Raw genomic sequence first — 20877 nt, forward strand, 5'->3', positions numbered from 1 at the left:
CAACAAGGACCTATTGTATAGCACAGGGAACACTGCTCAATATTCTATAATAATCTAAATGGGAAAAGAATTTGAAAAAGAATAGATACATGTATATGTAGAACTAGATCATTTTGCTGTACACCTGAAGCTAATACAACATTGCTAATCAACTGTGCTCCAATATAAAATAAAAATTTTTTTAAATGATAAAAAATAAAACCTACTTGGGGCTTCCCTAGTGGTGCAGTGGTTGAGAATCTGCCTGCCAATGCAGGGGACAAGGGTTCGAGCCCTGGTCTGGGAAGATCCCGCATGCCGCGGAGCAACTAGGCCAGTGTGCCACAATTACTGAGCCTGCGCGTCTGGAGCCTGTGCTCTGCAACAAGAGAGGCCGCGATAGTGAGAGGCCTGCGCACCGCGATTAGGAGTGGCCCCCACTTGCCGCAACTAGAGAAAGCCCTCGCGCAGAAACGAAGACCCAACACAGCCAAAAATAAATAAATAAATAAAATTTAAAAAAAAAACAAAAGCTACTCTACACTAAGTAATGAGTTGCATTCAATGGGTGCTTTTGAGGAGGTCACACTGTGGCAACATCATATAAAGTTATAAAGTTAAACACTTATCAAGTTATCCAGCAATCCCATTTATAAGTACATCCCTAGATAAATGAAAATTATGTTCACATAAAAATGTGTACATGAGTGTTTATCAGAACTCCACTCAAATTCACCAAAATTGGAAACAACCCAAATGTCCTTCAATGGCTGAATGCTAACAAACTATGGTATATCTATTTCATGAATATCTAGTCAGCAATAAAAATGAACAGATGATTGCTATATCAACAGGGAAAATTCCCAAAGGCATTATGCTGACTGAAAGAAGCAGGCTCAAAAGGCTACATACTATACGATTCCACTGGTATGACATTTTGGAGAAAGACAAAACTACAAAGGATGGAGAACAAATCAGCGGTTGCCAGAAGATGGGTATCTGAGAGAGGATTTGACTGAAAGATCATGAGGGGAATTTAGGAGATGGCAGAATTCTTCTGCATACTGACTGTGGTGGTGATTACATAGTATACATGGATTAAAACTCAGAGAACTGTACACCAAAAAAAGTCAGTTTTACTGTATGTAAATTAAAACACACACACACTCAAGTTGGCTTGTATGTTTAACAGAGTTAAATATGCCCCTTTATATAAATCATAAAACATTCTTAATATATTTTTTCTTAGGCATTTTATGCTTGCCGTCTTTGAATAATTTTAGTTACATTTTTGAATTGCTTATTATTATTACATATTTTTAAAACTCTTGATGACTCTGGTATTTCTTTTCCCCCCCCTCAAAACTTGGCTACATTGCTAAATCCTTGTAATTTCTAATTAGTTTTCTTCATTGAGGTTCTTGATTTATCTAGTCTTCAATCACGTTATTTTATTTTGTTTTTTTGGCTGGTACTGCTTAGACTTTCTAGGATAATTTTTTTCAATTAATAAGCATAGTTGTCAATTCTATCTCTGTTCTGATCTTTACAGAAATGTTTTCCTTGGCTTGGCATATATTTTGTTATGTTATATGTTCCAGGGTCTGGCTTTACCAGGTTTTTATTTCAGATTTGAATGTTGAATGTTGCTATTTTTTGCTATCAATTAATGCTAATTAAATTTGCACTAATTTTGAAATTATTAATGAGTTCCAAATACTGAACCATTCTTATATTCCTGGAATTAACCACACTTAGTAATCATGCATTATAACATTAATATACTTCTAGATTTATTGTTTTTATTTGTACCATTATTTTAATATTAGAAAATATCTATCAATGATTTAGAAATATTTGTACCAGATGTCATCACACATAAAGTGATAAATAATGGAAGTGGGTTTATATTTTATAAAATTTGTACTCTATATAATTAACTCTAAAAGTATTAAAGAAAAAAATTAACATCAAGTAGGAAATTTGGTTTATAATTTACATTACATAAAACTGTAAATAAAATATTTTCAATCTAAAAATCAGTATCTTTTTTAAAAAAAATAAGTGACCCTATAGTGTATTCTCTGAATCTTTATCTTCTACCACTCTTTTACTGACTCCCAAAGTGACAAAACAGGAATCTGCTGAAATCAACTAAATCACTTTCTAAAGGATTCTTGAGCCAAATGAAAAGGGCATTTGGCATCACAGACCTTCACTAATAGAGCTGTAGCTAGGGAAGACATAGGCATTCTATAATACAGGCTGATGAAAGGCAAGTCCATAGATTATATATATATATGTGCTGCTCCATCTAAAATTTAATTGAGCTGTATTTTACCTCTATTGTTTACTTACAACAGTCCCTAAATGCCCTCAAAGATGCTTAAACTGCTAAATTATATTGCAAAGGGGAAAAAGCTCATCATTGAAGACTACCAAAAAATGATAGATGTAAATATCGCACATGATTATCTCCTGTTCATCAATGATATGTTTTGTGAGTGGTCTACTCTAATCTAGTCTTCCCAATATAATAGGTTATAATTGTATTGTTTATTTAGTGTTTCAAAGATAAGTTTAGTAAAATTAAAATAATTAAAAATTATTTTAAATGCATTATATGGGTCATCAAAAACTGACTTGTAACTTCTTGAATATAAATTTTAGTTCCTGTTCTTTATTGTTTTTCTGCCTTTACATATTTTATATTTTTCTTAAATTATATCTCAAAAAATTCCTATATTGAAAGTTGAAAAACATAATAGAAAGACTTTACAGATTTAGAAATTACATTTCTGTCATCTATTCTTAGATGAAATAATATTCCCCTTACCACTATCTTGTCATAATTCCCTCCCTGCCCTTTTTGTCATTCTTCACACCCCCTTCCCTTTCCCCACACAAAGAGTCCTTCTTATTTACTTTGTAGTATTTCCTTTTCTGTGGAAGTGCTAGGTCCTTAACTTTAATGTAGGTACTGGACTTGACAAGCAATTAAAGCAAACAATTTCCACTCATCAAGACTTGCCAAATTAGTCATCTGCCATCTGCCCCATCATCTGGTTCTCCTTGAGGTCTTGCTGTGAATCTGGATGCACTTGCTCAGATTAAGAGGGACAGTGCCAACCTCCAACCTGGTAAAATGCCAGTGGGAGCTAAGTACGTAAACATTAGCGACCATCTTTCTTCCCTAGATTATCATGCTTTCAACCACCACTTTGCACGTAATAAAGACCAGTCTGTTTGTAATGGCTTATCACTGTGAGACCTTTACCATTCACTGTAATTAAAGTGGCAGTCTGTGGGATTTTTTTCCACTTAGAAGTATTTTTAAAAAGGTGGACATCACTTGTGAGAAACAATTTTCTGGGAGGGCTGTAACAGTAGTAAATGATATTACTAATATACCCAGTAGCAACTACATCTGAAGAAACACCACACCTTACAAATATTTTATTCAGTCAGCCAGGTTTGTGCATATCTCTGCCTAGGTCCTCATTCACTTGTCAAAGAGGGCAAAGAGTAATTGTTCTGACACAGACAAGATAGACATATTTTTGATAACTAAAATATATTCCATTTAAGCCTGAGGACTTAATTACTCTATGATTGAACATGTGGGTTTTTCATTTTTTTCTTCATTTTATTTATTTCAGGTATTTGTTACCATAGTTTTGAGATATTACCAAGACATTACACTACTAATATTACTGGCAACTTCCCTACTCATTCCATGATCTCATGGGTTAGTTAACAGGGCATCAGATACTACATGGACAGTCATTTAATTTGGAATGTTTTCCCATGAAAGTTTCACTAATCTTTGGATCTAAAGATCTGATATTCTTTGAGATCCTATTTTCATTTCCTTTGGATATTTACCCCAAAGTAGGATTGCTGGATCACATGGTAGTTCTATTTGTAAGTTTTTGAGAAATTTCCATATTGTTTTCTGAAACAGAGAGTCTTGGTCACCAGGGTCTCAGGGGTGAGAGAAATGGGGAGATGTTGATAAAATGATACAAATCTCCAGTTATAAAATGAATAAATTCTGGGGATCTAATGTACAGCATGATGATTATAATTAACAATACTCTATTACATACTTGACAGTTCCTAAGAGAATAGACCTTCAATATTTTCACCACAAAAAAGAAATTATAATCATGTGATGTGATGGTGGTGCTAGCTAACATTATAGTGGTAATCACTTTGCAATATATAAGTGTATAAAAGTCACACGTTGTACACCTTAAATTTATCCAATATTATATGCCATTATATCTCAATAGAGTTGGAAAAATAAAATAAAAGTTTTTAAAAAGATCTGATATCTTATTTGGAGGCTTTATTATAATGAAGCAGCAGTTAAAATCTTTAATATGACATTGAATGTAAAAGTTCAACTTTCTAATGGAATATGCATCATTCAATATAACATCTAAAAACCAAGGTGATGTTTAACAACTTTTTTATTATTATTGGACATGATTTTAGAAATGTCTTTTACATTTAAGAGAAATATTTAAAAAAATATATAAGGGGGCTTCCCTGGTGGCGCAGTGGTTAAGAATCCACCTGCCAATGCAGGGGACAAGGATTCGAGCCCTGGTCCAGGAAGATCCCACCTGCCACGGAGCAACTAAGCCCGTGTGCCACAACTACTGAGCCTGCACTCTAGAGCCCGCGTGCCACAACTACTGAAGCTTGTGCACCTAGAGCCTGTGCTCCGCAACAAGAGAAGCCACTGCAATGAGAAGCCCGCGCACCACAACAAAGAGTAGCCCCTGCTCGCCGCAACTAGAGAAAGCCCGTGCACAGCAACGAAGACCCAACACAGCCAAAAATTAAATAAATAAATTTATTTAAAAAAAATATATATATATAAGGATACAATATTTACTACATAGTGGTAACATATTTGAACTTTTCCTTGTTATGGTTTTGTCAAAAGTTTTAGGTAATGATAACAAAGGAATAAATGCCAAAATGTGTTACAAGTTCCTTTGTTTACTTTACCTAAGACAAGTCAGTAATACAGGTATCAAAAACAACACATTCAACACTAAGCCATAGGAGTTCTATAGCATCAGGTTCAATTTTAAAAGTAAAGAATAATCTATGATTTCCTTTGATAATATAAAATAGGCTGGTAACAAGAAAAAAAGACTTGAATTAAAGGTTTACAATCATTTAATACTTGCATTGTCATTTTAGTTTAATGTGAATTTTTGAGAGCCTGTGCAAATAAACATAATTGCTCTATATTATAAAAATAAAAGTATTTATATTCGTATCTGGCAAGGTTCATATGTACAAAAAAATTATCTAGAAGATAAATTAAAAATTTAAACTAAATTACTTACTGTTTACTTAGAGATACAGGTGGAATGGGAATAAATACTACTATTTTTAATCCTATCATAGCACAGCACAAATTTGATAAATTTTTAAAATTTGAAGAATGCCTTTTCTGAACATGGTTCATTTTTAATTCCTGACACAAAAATAATATGTATTTTAGGGTAAGTTTTACAAACAAGTATCTTTTATTACAGACTTCAGATTTCTACTGACACTTTCTGCCAGGATAAAATAGAATAGATTCTCTGTTACATTCTTTGCAAATGTTCAGTTTTCAAATGTATTTGCCACCTGACTAGATCTTGTAAAGAAAACAATGCAAATCAAATAATAACTATAGAATTTGATTTTAAAATGCATTACTTTTTTGAGGGACAGTCTCATGTAATTGTATAATTTTTATTGTTATGATTTCAAAAAGATAAAATAAAATCCCTCAACAAAATCAATTATTTTTCAAAGATACTTTTTAAGAATATGTGGGAGCATGTATATGCTTATGTGTATAAACATATTCATTGGGAAGGAAATAAAATATGGTAAAAATGTTTTCTCTCTGATTAGAAGATTCCCAGCTGACACCTATTTTCCTTTTTTGTTTACCTGTAATTTCTAAATTTATAAATTCTATAAAGCATTTTTGTATGTAAAAATGAATTTTATTTCAGGAAGGATATATATATATTTAATTTTTAAAAAAATAAGATATTTACTCTATGCTTTGCCATTTCTTTTATGGGAATGTGTATACTAATTCCAGTTACTATTAACACTTTTGATAATCTTGGAATTTTGTAAAACATTAGCATTTTATATAAAAACATTATCTTGATTTTAATATAAACTACTGAGAAATTGTATTTTAAATCATCTGAAAGAAAAGTAGAAAAATATATTATTCTAAAGATAGAATATAAGAGTTACCTGAAAAAACTAAAAATAGAGCTACCATGTGATCCAGCAATCCCACTCCTGGGCATATATCCAGAGAAAACCATAATTCAAAAAGATACATGCACCCCAATGTTCATTGCAGCACTATTTACAATAGCCAGCACATGGAAGCAACCTGTGTCCATCGACAGAGGAATGGATAAAGAAGATGTGGTACATATATACAATAGAATATTATTCAGCCATAAAAAAGAATGAAATAATGCCATTTGCATCAGCATGGGTGGACCTAGAGATTCTCATACTGAGTGAAGTAAGTCAGACAGAGAAAGACAAATATCATATTGCTTATATGTGGAATCTAAAAAAAAGGCTACAAATGAACTTATCTACAAAACTGAAATAGAGTCACAGATGTAGAAAATAAACTTATGGTTATCAGGGGTAAGGCAGGGGGGAGGGATAAATTGGAAGATTCGGATTGACTCATACACACTACTATATATAAAATAGATAACTAATAAGGACCTACTGTATAGCACAGGAAACTCTACTCAATACTCTGTAATGGCCTATATGGGAGAAGAATCTAAAAAAGAGTGGATATACGTATATGTATAACAGATTCACTTTGCTGTACACCTGAAACTAATACAACATTTTAAATCAATTATACCCCAATAAAAATTAAAAAAAAAAAAGAAAGAAAACAAACTTATGATTACCAAGGGGGAAGGGAGGGGAGGAGGGATAAATTGGGAGATTGGGATTGACATATACACACTACTATATATAAAATAGGTAACTAATAAGAACCTACTGTATAGCACAGGGAACTCTACTGATTACTGTGTAATGATCTATATGGGAAAAGAATCTAAAACAGAGTGAATATATGTATGCATATAACTGATTCACTTTGATGTACAGCAGAAACTAACATAACATTGTAAATCAACTTTACGTGAATAAAAATTAATTTTAAAAAAAGAATTACCTAGCGATCTATAAAGGAAAGTCCAATGGTAAACCAATTTTCCACCTGAGTTGAATAGGAAATATGATTGTGTGTGTGTGTATGAGTGTGCATGTGTATGTATGTGTATATAGCTATATCTACATGTGTATTTATATACATTATATATATATACACACACATATATATTCATTCTAGTTTTTATATATGCTCTAGGTTTTCTAGTTCATACCATTTGATATTATACATAATTGTGTAATATTGCTTCTGATAATTTATCTCTTCTAATATTATTTTTAAAGTATATTACTATGAAATTATTAATATGAAATACATTATTATTACTATTAATAGTCTGTTCCATCTGCATATTAGTAGTACCAGAAATTATTTTAAGTGCTTTATATAACATTATCATTTACTCCACATACAATCACATTAAGTACCTATTATTATCATCATCATAATCATCATCTCTTTTTTTACAGAAGAGGAAACTAAGACCCAGAAAGTTAAATAATATACCCAGAAAATTAACTAGTGGAAGAGCTAGGAGTCAAAATCAGTTCCAATTTCATAAGTAGTTATCATTCAGAAGTATAGTACTAGTTAGTTGATGTCTACAAATACTTGTTTCAAATTATTTGTATTTAGCATTAGTATGTTATAATCAAACAAAAATGTACAATAAATAAGCTGAAATGTTTATATGCTGAGGACACATTATCTTCTATAAATTTAGAATGACAGAGTTATACTGTTACTAGTTATGCATTATACTAGAAGTCCATGGTAGGTGCTATAGGTGATAGCCTACATGCACTTACTTGAAAGTCTACTCTAACACTTTTACTTTTAATACCAAATCTTTTATTTTCTTTCAACTAGAAAGGGTTAGAAGGCTTATCCACTTCCACCCTCTAACTTCCTTCAACTCCATCTTCTTATCTCAATAAATGGTTCTCCTTTCACCCAGTTACTGGGGTAAAAATCTAGTCAGCTGACCCCTTTCTTGTCTTAAACCACTAACGAAGTCACACACACACACACACAAACACACACACATCTTCAGGTCAGCTCTACCTGCAGAATGTCTGTGGGCTCCACTTGACACTCTATCAGCCCCACCTGACTGACTGTCCCTACTTCATGAAAGGCGGTCTCTATCTGAATATTGCAATAGGCTCTCATTTGATGCCCCTGCCTTTCTCCTTGTCTCCTTAGATCTAGTTTATTGTATATCATATATAAAATATTTTTATATTTTTAACCCTTAAATCAGATCATTTATCTCCTGTGTTCAAATATCTCCAATACTTTCTCATGTCAATCAGAATAAATGTCCTTATCCTGACCTACAAGGCCCTGATGCAATTTGAACGCCTGCCATTTTTCTGATATTGTCTTTCATGATGTTTCACTTCCTCACTAAGATCTGACCAGGACTATCTTACTTGTCTTTGAACATTTCTATAAAATGTTCTAAATACTTGTTATCAATTTATTAATTTATCCTGTGGTGCAGCAACAGACCGGCATTGGTCTACACCTGGCACTTTGAGTAGCACTGTTCTAAATCATTACACTTCATATCACTTATCATCACCCGCCATGTTATATCTTTCTCTAGAATGTAAGCTCTGTGAGGGCAAGGGCTCTATTTTGTTCACTGCTATATTTATAGCATTTACAAGTGTTTGACCCATAGTAGGCACCCAATAAATATTTAATGATTGGATGAATGGATGAATGGGTAAGTGGTTGTTGAAGTGTTAGAATTTGTCCTGAATTCCCAGCTTACATGTAACCTACATGTTATTTTTAATGACCAGAATGTAAGAACCACAAAGATCTTTAGAGATAATCAAGTCCAGTTTATACATATACATGAGAAAACAGAGACTGATAAGTCAAAGTGCTCAACAAAGATCAAACAGCTAGTCAGGAGCAGAAATCGAATAGGACTCTCCATTCACAGGCTATGTGCAAATGGCACAGTGCCTCATGTTACATAGAAGGCTTCATGAAACTGTCTAGCTTTATGGAAAGGATTCCCAAGCATAATGCTCTGTGGTCAGTAAGAAAACTACAGCATGAAACTTGGCATGGGTACTTAAGAACATTTGGCTAAACAGTCGATTATATAATTGGACAGTAGATCCTGAGCAATATCTTATTTTTTTTCTTTCAAGTTCTGGTTAAATGGAGTTAAATGTAGCTACTTAAAAAGAAAATCTGCTTTTTTAAAAGAGTCTGGTTCTCCCCCTGGTTCTCCAATGGCCCAAGGGCATAGCCCATATGTGCTTCCTAGTGTATCCCCACTAGGGGGCCCCATTCCTGCTGCCTTTCTCATAAAGGAGGTCTGATGGAAGCCTGCAGTTTCATGTAGCTTCACATCATCCTGGCATCTTGATATTATTGCTTGAGTTAGCTCTGGCCAATATCTCCAGCTTTCAGCCTAAAAATTTAGCTGAGGTAAAGAAATAATTATTCATTCTAGTGCCAGTTATATTTTTAGACTGGGCTGCTTAATGACCATTAATGCACAGCATGTCTGTTAGTTATCCTGAACAGTCACGGACTGGGAACTGCTTTGCTCTTTTTTATTCAATTCTCTGCCTTCTGTTGCTCCCTGTTTTCAACCTCAACATTAAATAAATAGCCAACACACGGGTGCCAAAAATTGTTGACAAGAGAACTCTAGAAGCATATGGTACTAAATACAAAAAAAAATTCTTAGCTAAGTAATGATTCTTCATTTGAAAATATGCACTATTCCTTCTTCTTTTTGAAAAGTCAGCACACTTGAGGGCCAAGTGTCACCTGGGGACTTTAACTTGCATAAAGCACTGTGTTGGCTCTGAAGCAGTGAAATTCCACAGCAATGCCAGCAACACTTAAACTTCTCAAGGACCCCTACGTTATTTATCTCTGAACAGCTAGGGGGCTTTTTGCAGAGCGGGCCCTAACTACTGCAGGCATTCACTCTATTTAATGTTTTTTAATTAACATTGCACAAACACCAATTCTGTGTGTGCAGTGAAGTCTGTGAACTTCCCCAGATTTGCTTTCTCAATAGTTTTAGAATTGCAGCTGCAGAATAGTGCCAGACTTCCCTTCTCCACCCCAACTCTCCCTCAAAACCCAAGGATCCCTAGTCAAGAGGACATTGGTTAAAACAGGATAAAACTAATACAGGTACAGGATAAAGGGAAGGGATATCTGGGAAAAAAATTAGTCAGTACAGAAAAGCCCTGTTTGTTGTTGTTGTTGTTTGCACACTTTTAAAACAATAATTATAATATAATTATGAAATAATTGGATTTCTCCATAATACAATATGTGGAATTAGACAACCTAGAGCCATTTAAGAGTTAGAGATAAGATGATCTCTAAAGTCACCGCCAGTTCTAAAATTCTATGTTCAAAATCATCTAGAGAGCCTCTAAATAGCACTAAGCTGTGGGACATCAAATGAGAATTATTATTCCTAAAGCACACAGGATAAAATTCAAACAATGCAGTTCAGAGATTTAAAAAAATGAAGAATCCACAAACTACTCTCTAACTTCCATAGTACACAACTCTAAAAATCTCTCTGTGAACATCGGAGAAAGAAAGAAAAGAAGCATCTTCTCAAGCAGAATTAAATAAATTGGGGATTATGTACTGAAAATCTCCTTCAGGATATAAGACTTCTCAGAAGAAAAATCACATCCACTAAAATAAAATCCTGTTACTTTGAAAAATGTTGTAAAGTTTGCTCTCATCTTCTGTTTGGAGCTCACTAGTCACCCTCAATTGGAGAAACTGCAGTGACACAAAGTTCCTTCACATTTGCAGTGGTGAGGAGGTGGCATCCTTAATCGTCTCAGGCTAATTGTCTTTATTCTTGTTTATTGAATTACTTTGTTTTTTGCAGACTCAGTGTCAGAATTTGCTTTTATTAATGAAGAATACATATTATTAAACTCATTCAAAGGTTCTATTCTATTACTCTGTGCATCACCAGGGGGCAGCACAATTCCCAAAGAACATTCCTTCGACTTAGAGAAAAGTTACAGCGGCATAATTGGTCCCAAACTCTGTTGCAGCTTTAGGCATACACAGCTTTATTCCAATTTTTCCCCTGCAATGAATGTAGACTAAAACTAGCTGGATTCAGGGAATTATACCTACAAAGAGGAATATGTATGTGAGCAGGTACCTCCAGCACACCTAGTATAACCCAAAAGGGGAGGAAGTATCAATAGGGGTGTGTGTATTTGTGTATCATCTTTGTGAGGTACAAGAACAATCAAGTTATTATCATTTTCAGAATTCCCTCACAGTTTGAAAATAAATGTGAGAGAAAAACATATGAAATGGCATCATTTTCTCTTGATAACAGGAGAAGGAATCATAAGAAATATAATCTACTATGTACTTTGCAAAGTCCTGGAGATGAAGGAGGGCTGGAGAGGTGAAGAAAAGAGGAGACATCAAAGATAAAGAAAACATACTTGCTTTTTTAACAGAATTTATAGATCAAACATACCACAAATTGATAAATAACAATTAAACTATTATATTTTACCTTTACTTTTGATTTGCCAAATTCATGCAAATGATACATGGAAAGGGTAATTTATCTTTTCATGCCTTGCCTGTTGGTAAAACCTCTAACAGCTGCTTGAAGTATCATCTTCACATACCTTCACACAGAACTTTCAAACCATCAGGATCATTATATGAATTCTTTTTCTTTTAAAACTATTTATTGTTTTTATGGATTCATAAAATGAAATGGGTCATAAAAAGTTAAAAGGTGTTGTAAATTTTACGAGAAAATAAACAACTTATAAAATCCAATAATATTCGAAGACAACAAAGTCTACAAGAGGAAAAATGTTTTGCTAACTTACAGGAAGATAGAAACAGCAGCACAGTAGTATATACCATTGAAGATGTTTCACGTGTCCTATTCTTAATGGTCAGAGATACCAAGATGTTCTTATATTTAAAGAAATAAAACATGTACACACACACACCCTTCCATTATCCCTGCTTCATCATTAAACAATAAAAATGTCTATTTTCTTTTACCCCCAAAAGGAATTCATTCATTCATTCATTCTTTTTTTTTTTTCATTCAGTAAGAATTTATTTTTTTAGCACTTATTAGGCCCCTGCCCTTAAGATTTCACTATTGTGTTGGGGAGACAGACATGGCAACAAATTATTCCAATACAACTTAACAGCTGTTCCAGTATAACATGAAGTACCATGGAAATAGGAACATCAAAGTCATAGACAATAAGCTCTTGCAGGGCAGGGACTGTGTTTATCTTGTTCAGCAATGTTTCCTTCAGTAGCTAAAGAAATACTAGGCAAGCAGAAAGCAACTAATACGTGTTCATGTATAAAATACCCAAATTTGCCCATAATCAGAGGTGGAGATGGAACTTGCAAAACTAGTGAATTAGTTTCCTAGTGCTACCGTAATAAAGTACCTCAAACTGAGTGGCTTAGAAAAACAGAAACTGATCCTCTCAGGTCTGAAAGCTAGAATTTCAAAATCAAGGTGTCGGCAGGGCCAGACCCTATGAAAGATTCTATGAAAGGATCCTTCCTTGATTCTTCCCACTTCTTGCCCCAGGCATTCCTTGGCTTGTGGCAGCATGACTCTACTTTCCACCTCCATCTTCACATGGTCTTTCTGTGTCGCTGTCTTTACATGACTGTCTTTTTATAAGGACACTGCTCATATTGGCTTAGTTGTCTATTTGTCCAATACGACCTCATTTTAACTTATTACATTTGCAATGACCTACTTTCAAATAAGGTCACATTCAGAGGTATTAGGAATTAGGACTTTAATATATCTCTTTAAGGTGACACAATTCTACCCATAACAATTAGTAACAGTAATTTTCTCCTCTTCCACACTTTCACTTTTTCTTCCTCAATCCCCCTTTGTCTACCTTTTTCCTCTAAGAGGAGCTCATTTTGAGACTCTACTGAAGAACACAGACACCCCTCATACCTCTCACCTCCTGAGAGTACCCATTATTTTGCTAGATTCATTCTGCTTGTGCTTGGTTTGCCTGTGCTAAACTCATACAAATTACCATCATTTACAAGAGCTGCTTACATTCATGCATAATTATCATGCAGTAGAATAACAATTATACATATCATTAAATTCATGTGAGATAACCTTCAATGTAAGTTTTATTTGATTATGGCACTAAACTCTGTTCATGCATGCTTGGCCTTCATAGCAGGTTGTTCAGGAAGAATGGTTGTCTCTGCCACTTAAAAATAATGACAGTAATATTGACCATAACTCTTTCTCCAACTGAAATATCAGTTCCATAAGTTGGTACCCACTTTGTGGAAGGTTAGCACAACCAAGTCTGGATTAAATAAAATAAATATTTCATCTATCACATATGAAAGAAAATGGAATATTGTATTCAACATTTTTAAGCTTTCTAATTTGCATCTGTTTTCCGGAATGACAAGATACATGGTTTCAGAGTATAAAGCATAGTTTCCTCTATAAAAGGGAGTTAACATACTCTAGAGTTTCCATGATGATTAAATAAAATAATCCACATAGTTGGCATAAATAGTGTTTAGCACATCCTAGGACTCAGATAATTGGTAGCTGTCATTAATCAGGTTTACAGAATGTATTGCTTTCTACTGCCCTCATCTGTTTACTACCCTTGTTTTCTTATTTCTCTCTGGACTTTCCTTTCAGTCTTCCTTGCAAGTGACCCTTCCTTCGTCTGCCATTTAAATAGTTTCCTGTGGAACTTAGACCCTCTTCTCTTATTTTATATTCTCTCTATTCTCTCCCTGAACAATCTCATCTATGCTTGTGGCCTTCATTATTATCCATATACTAGTGGTGCCCATATTTCTATCTTTAGCCCACATCACTCTTTTGAGCTTTTACCCATACATCTAACTGCCTCATGCACACTTCCATTCAAACGTCTAAAGACACTTCAAAACTTAAAGGTCCAAAACTAAAAGCGTCATTTTGTCAAAATGAGCTTCTCTCCTTCTTACGAGTCCTCATTCAGTGAATGACCACTAATAGCCCTTTGCTACTCTAGGCTGAATGCTGAGTTATTTTCCACTCAGCATTCTCCCTTGCCTCACAGCACATACGTTAACAAGTCACTGTGATTCCATATGTAAAATAGCTTTTCTTGTCCTCATTTCTCTGCAACCCGACTAGTATACCCTAGACTATACCCCTGTCATCTATTGTCCAGATTGCTATGGCATCCATCTAAACAGAATTCATCCAAAGCATTTTGCATACTGCCATAAGACTTCTTTTAAAAACATGATTAAAAAAAAAAACAAAAAACATAAATCTTATCATTGCAGCACCTTGTACTTAAAATCTGTCAATAGTTTCCCTGAGCTTTGATGATGAAAGACGTTAAAGGCCATGCATCATCTAGCCTCTCTACCTGTCCAGCCTTACAACTCAGCATCACCTACCCCCAAATCCTACCAACTCTTCACTCCTGCCATCCTGAATTTCTCCCAGTTTCTCTCACCTTCAGGCCTTTACACTCTTCTCACTGCAGGGGCACTATTATTTCTAACCTTTCTTCACTAAACTAACTTCTTACTCAATCTTCAACTCTCAGTTAATGATCAAATTATTTTAAAAAAGCAAATCCATTGTTATAGTTCCTGACTTCCACTGAGCACACTAAATGCCACATTATAATTAGCTGCACAGAAAAATGTTTTGAAGAACAATGATATATTTTAAACTCAATAGAATGAATGAGCTCCATTGTCCACATTCCACATGAATTATATATGTATGTGTATGTGTGTATATATATATTTTTTCAAAGTCAGAGTTACCCGGCAAGTTAGAGTTTGTAGAAGAAAGTACCAGGTGTGAAAAAAGCACATATTGATTTGAAAAAGGAGATACATGATGACATGATTCAACACATACCACCACTTTGTGAAAATAGGCATAGGCCTATTTTTTAGTCTCCACCATAGTAAGAACTACAGAAAACAGCTATCTCTTCAACAGATAAATATTTTAGGGAGCTGTCCCTAGTAACTAAGTTTCCATCTAACACCTGGTAGCTTCTTAATTATCATTTCTCCCAAACCATGAATAATTTAAATTATTTTTTCTCTACCCCTGGAATATCTTAACTGTATAAATATGCTCTATTTGACAATTTCATTCCTACCAGTGATAATAAATACGTAGATTATTACCAAGTTTATTTTTCTTAAAAGTAAGCATTAAAAGGGAGATTTCAACATTCTAACACTGATATTAAGAAACTCATCTTCTTTTCTTTAGCTTTTTGGGCTCCAAAAATCTTAGAACAAATGTAGTGTTTGTAGTCTCTAACCTTCCTGCACGTGATCCTGCGGGTTTTTATGGCCACGCACTTTGCTCTCCAGGAGAGTGAAGAAAGCACAGCTCAGCCAACCACATTCCACACTTCCCACTTCCAGATTCCTGACTCCCCTTGTCTTGGTAAATTAGGCTATTGGCAGTTGTGGATTGCACTTTTGTTCTCAGTTTCTCCCTCCTGACACCCAGCTGTCTCCTGTCCCTTCCTGGGGGTCAGGGTGGGGGGCGATTCATGCCCCTTTGTTAAGTGACTTTGCACTGCCTCTCTCTGTATATAGGTAGAGTGCACTTCCCCGCCCAACTAATACTGGGTTTGGCCTTGTGACAGAATCTGGCCAACAGAATATGTGCAGAAAAAAGAGTGTGCTAATTCTAAGCCCGGGCATTAAGAGGCATCACATGTTCCATGGCCCCATATTTTACTTCTATCATCCTTATGGGAAGAACAGCTCTCAAGGTGGATGAGAGACACTTGGGGAAAATGTGCAACTTGAAACCAGGCCCCGACTAGATCAGCTAATCCACAGACATATGATTGGGAATGAAAGTTTTGTTATTTCAAGCCACTAAGTTTTGAGATTGTTTGTTATGCAGCATTACTGTGGAAAATATTAACTAACTGAGTAGGCTACTGAAACTATTAAAGTTCATTTGTCTCTTTTCTAAAAATAAATCTCGGCAAAAGTTCATTTTTTTTCTTTCTTGGGTTCTCTGTACATTAAGCCCATATTAGATTTCCAGAGTCAAAACTCCCTCTGCCAAAAGTTGGAGGCACCTGCTACCCAAAATAAGAGAGAAGAATAGAGGCTGCCAGTAGGACAAAGGCCTCCTATAAGCTTGCCAAACAGAAACCCTAGAAACATCCTTCAGTGGCTACTTACTGACCTCAATAAAATCCATGTTCTTTGATAGGCATAGAATCTATGAAGAAGTAGGACACAAACAATTTCTGATTTAGAGTACCGTAAATCCTATGAAAAGGAAAATACAATGTGCTATGGCCAACAGCATGTTATATTTTTATTCCTTTTAAATTCAACTGTTATAATTTATGCACATATTCATATTAAATTATATCACACAGAGCTCCCATCTCCTTTTTACTAATACCATATATTTTTGTGGTACATTTCAGTTCATAAAGCATTATCATTCCCATTGCTGTATATGAAACCTTGCAGTTTTCCTAAACGTAGGATAAACAGATATTAATCTATTAACATTTTACTGATAAAGTCAAAATACTTTTTAAGTGGTAACAGTAGGTAACATTTATTGAGTTCTTAGAGTTGTCCAGCTCTTTGCTGAGCACCTTACAGAAATTATTGCATTTAATCATTACAACGCAAAGTAGAAAAGTACTGTTATTATTCCCAATTTTCAGATGAGGAAACTGAGCTCAAGTAACTTGCATAGATCACATTACCAGTAAGTGTTGTAGGCAAGTTTTGTGTCATTCATATATTCACATACATTTATGCAATAAGTATTTAATAAATCCTTATAATATTACAAGTACTGAAATCCGAAGCCCAGACTTTTACAACCAAACTGTACTACCAGTAAAGGAAGCTGAGACTTTTGTGTAACCTCCAAAGTGGTTCTCAAAACCAGTACACAAAAGTATCACCTCAAATGTGTATTGAAAAGACAATGATTCATTGGATCTTGAAGAAATCTGGGGATTTGTGTATTTAGTAGCCTCTAAGTTATTCGGATGGATGCAGTCGACTGAGACCACAGTGGCTCCCAAATGTATATTCCCTAAAAGCTCTGGGAAGTAAAAAAAAAAAATAAAGACAATGTAGTTAATTTTTCATAAAGCCATTTTTTTAATTTTGCAAAAGAAAATATGCGTGATCTTATATTAGTTACACAATATAGAGGTAGAGAGGTTGGTCAAAGAAATCTCTAAAACTGGAATTTTTGATTTGAGGTTTCTTTCTGCTGTAGATTTCACCTATAATTACTGATTGTGTGTGTGTGTGGGGGGGGTGTCTCCTGGAATACAATTTACTTCAAATATAAAAACGTACATGCATAGACTTCTGTATATATTACTCACATAAGCCTATGTATTAATAGGCTATCAGTTTAAAAGCCTACAAGTTAAAATAGCACAAGGGTGCTAGTTACAGCTGAGTGGCACTTAGTGCGGATTTACTCACTGCAAACCATCCTTGATATGCTGCCTGTCTCTTCCTGGTAAATGGCAGTGAAGGTCAGTGAATCTAATTTGACAATAATGAGCCTATTCTGCAATGTGTTGTAATATTGTTCCCCTACTGCTTTTTTTTTTTTTTTTTTTTTAAGGTACCAGCCAATCAAAAAGGCTGTTCAATGACACTAGGGAAACCCCAGGAGAGATGGGGAGAGTCAAAGAACAGTACTCTCTTATTTTTCTTTTCCAATAATGGAGACAGCAGAGGTTATGAACATGTTCAGTATGCATTAAAACAAAACACATCCTGATAGGAATGTTTTAATTAATAGCAATTATCTTCTGCAGCACTGTGATTCAAGCCAGGTCTCTGAGCATGAAGGAGAAACTTGACACTTGTGCTTCTTTGTGGACAGAGAGATTTTAAGCAAAGTTAATGGAAATTCAGCAGATGAATGGTGCTGCAGTTCAAATGTACTGTAAAATTACTGAAATGATTTCAATGTCACAGGACTACACTGCATTGCATTTATGATTATTACCCCTCTCTATGCTTTATTTTGTTAGATATCCTAAAGATTGTCTTTTAAAAAATCATATTGTTCACAGAATAATTATGATGCAACAAATAATAATCATTATTATTTCTATAATAATTTATATATAATATATTTTATACATATCCTAAATATCCTATATGTAGTTTCTCTATATAACAATTTTATAATAACAACAAACAATAATTATTATTATAGAGAAGATACAAAAGCTGGAATGTTGACACAGGGTAATGACTTACAAATAGCTATATCCCATCCCAATGTCTTTATAAATATTATTCTATATCTTAAGCTTTTATTTCTTGAAGGATAATTCTGGAACCTGATACATGAAAATCACATTGAATAGATGTTTAAAATATATATTCTTCGTCCCCACCTCAGCATCTCCTGGGAAGGGACCCATAAATCTGTGTTTTAACAAGCTCTCCAGATAATTCTCACACACATTAAAACTTGAGAAGCACTGTCCTACAACAGAGGTTTTTAAACTGACGGCCACAGAATTCAGGGGTCCATGAACTTGTGGTGGGAAAGAAAAAATGCTTCTTAATTTTCACTGAACTCTAACTGAAATTTAACATTTCCTTCAATTACAAATGTAGTCAACAAATCACAGTATCGAATAGTTTAAAGTGTCTGCCAGTTGTCATCAATAAAAGTCAGAGATATTGCCCTATTATATTGCAGTTGTTATAGATATCTCAAAATACTATTGACATTACTACTTTGAAATTATATTAGTTATTAGACTCACTGCTAGAACTCTTAATTTAATGAATTATGAAATGAATATATATATACATATTACTATATCAGGAAAATTGTAAATACTATTTTGATAACCAGTTCAATATAACTGGTATGCTTTGTAACCCTATATATTTTATTTGATGTATCTAAAATCATTTTTCTGAACAGAGTGCCCAGGCTTCACAAGACTAGCACAAGTGTCCATGATACACACAAAGTCAAGAAGCTTGGTTCTAGTTCTCCTGGGCCTCGTATTTATGCAGAGGGAGGAGGAAAGTGTGGAGAGGGCTAAATGTAAGCTGTTGCTCTGCCTCAAACAAACCCTCCCTGGCATTTCCTCTTAACGGACATAGATGTGGGAGCATAAAGGAAGGTGTCTCATAAATTCCAGTGTGTTTAAGAGTGGGGGGAAAAAAAAGGAAAGGAAAGCAGGAACGCCTGTCAGTCATGAATGGCTTATTGGCTGAGTTCGTCAGCAGGGGAGCTGAATTTGATCAGTTCTGCCATGATTGGCGTCACTACAATCAAGTGTAAATTCTGTATAAATAGAAGTGGTGGATAGGAAAACAATTCAGTCCATCCCTCTAAATTGTCTCAGTCAGCACAGACATCAAGAACTGTCAGCCCGAGGGAGGGAATGCACACATGCCCAACCAAGCCTATTATTGTATTCAGTATTCAAATAGTTCAAACTACAGAATATTATTTTCAACATAAGACCAAAGAAAAATCAATGTTGATTGTACAGCTTATCTAATTGTGAAAACAGTATTTGTTTATTTTTCATTGTCTCCTTGGTAAAGTAAGCAAATAAGTTTTTTTGTATTTTATCACTTTTCACTAGTAGGATAATTTTATCTAAAAATATGTCTCTCTTCTAATTCCTTAGCTTAATGAATGATACCTCCTTCCAATCAATTGTCCAAGACAAAGACTTGAAGGAATCCTTTCCCTCCTTCACCAAGTGGATCACTATCTCCCTAATATCTCTGAAAATAATCCACCTTTGTTAGGCCCATTGTTACTAGGTTAGCTCAGACCATCATTATTTTAACTACAATTACAGTCGACTCCTAACTGATCTCCTTGGCTTTAACCCTTCTTGTTGCTAATCTTTTCTTCATATGTTCATCAGAATAATGGTGTTAAAATGCAAGTCTTGATGTCACTTCCCTGCAAAAACACACCCATGAAATCTCACTGATCTCAGGGAACATGTCATACTTCTTATCATGGCACATCAGGTCCTTCATGATCTGGTCCCAGGCTTACATTTGTAGCCTTCATAGTCACCCCTGATACTATGGACTTGGAACATCAGTGTAGGAGAAAACAACAGACCAGGACTATATCACTGTTTGCTCATATGATATAAATGATGCTCCTAATGATGACGTTGCATGATCAATGAATCTTGGTGAATTGTGGCCAATATAGTATTTTTGAAGAGGCAGGAAGGAAGAATGTACTTTTCTAACATGATTAGACCCAATGTTGTCATTTAAAAGAGTATCAATTATCCAGAAACTTAAGTATTCTCTGATGACTTTTATATAGATGAGATCTGTTTGCAAACATGCACATAGAGACACACTTTTCAAAGAGCAGGCAGTTGGGGGATGTTAGCTCTATCTCAAATGTCTCTGCATCTTTGCATAAATCATTTTTCACTGGGCCTTGAGTTTCTCATATGTGAAATACATGGAGGAAATTCATATCTATCTTTAAAATTCAAAGTCCATGTGGTAGTTTAAACAATATATCCACAAATTATTTGACACTT

The 20877-nt window shown here is 34.5% G+C and overlaps 1 protein-coding gene and 1 pseudogene across 2 annotated transcripts in view; one reads left to right on the plus strand and one right to left on the minus strand.

Annotated features, from left to right (window-relative positions):
- The window catches only part of ERBB4 (erb-b2 receptor tyrosine kinase 4), a 1117451-nt gene that overhangs the window by 691023 nt on the left and 405551 nt on the right, over positions 1 to 20877 (minus strand). The window lies entirely within an intron of this gene.
- Positions 1 to 20877, plus strand: part of LOC133081603 (NAD-dependent protein deacetylase sirtuin-7-like) — a 76447-nt pseudogene that overhangs the window by 4123 nt on the left and 51447 nt on the right.

Source organism: Eubalaena glacialis, chromosome 1 (genome assembly GCF_028564815.1).
Source record: "Eubalaena glacialis isolate mEubGla1 chromosome 1, mEubGla1.1.hap2.+ XY, whole genome shotgun sequence".
Taxonomy (NCBI): Eukaryota; Metazoa; Chordata; class Mammalia; order Artiodactyla; family Balaenidae; genus Eubalaena; species Eubalaena glacialis.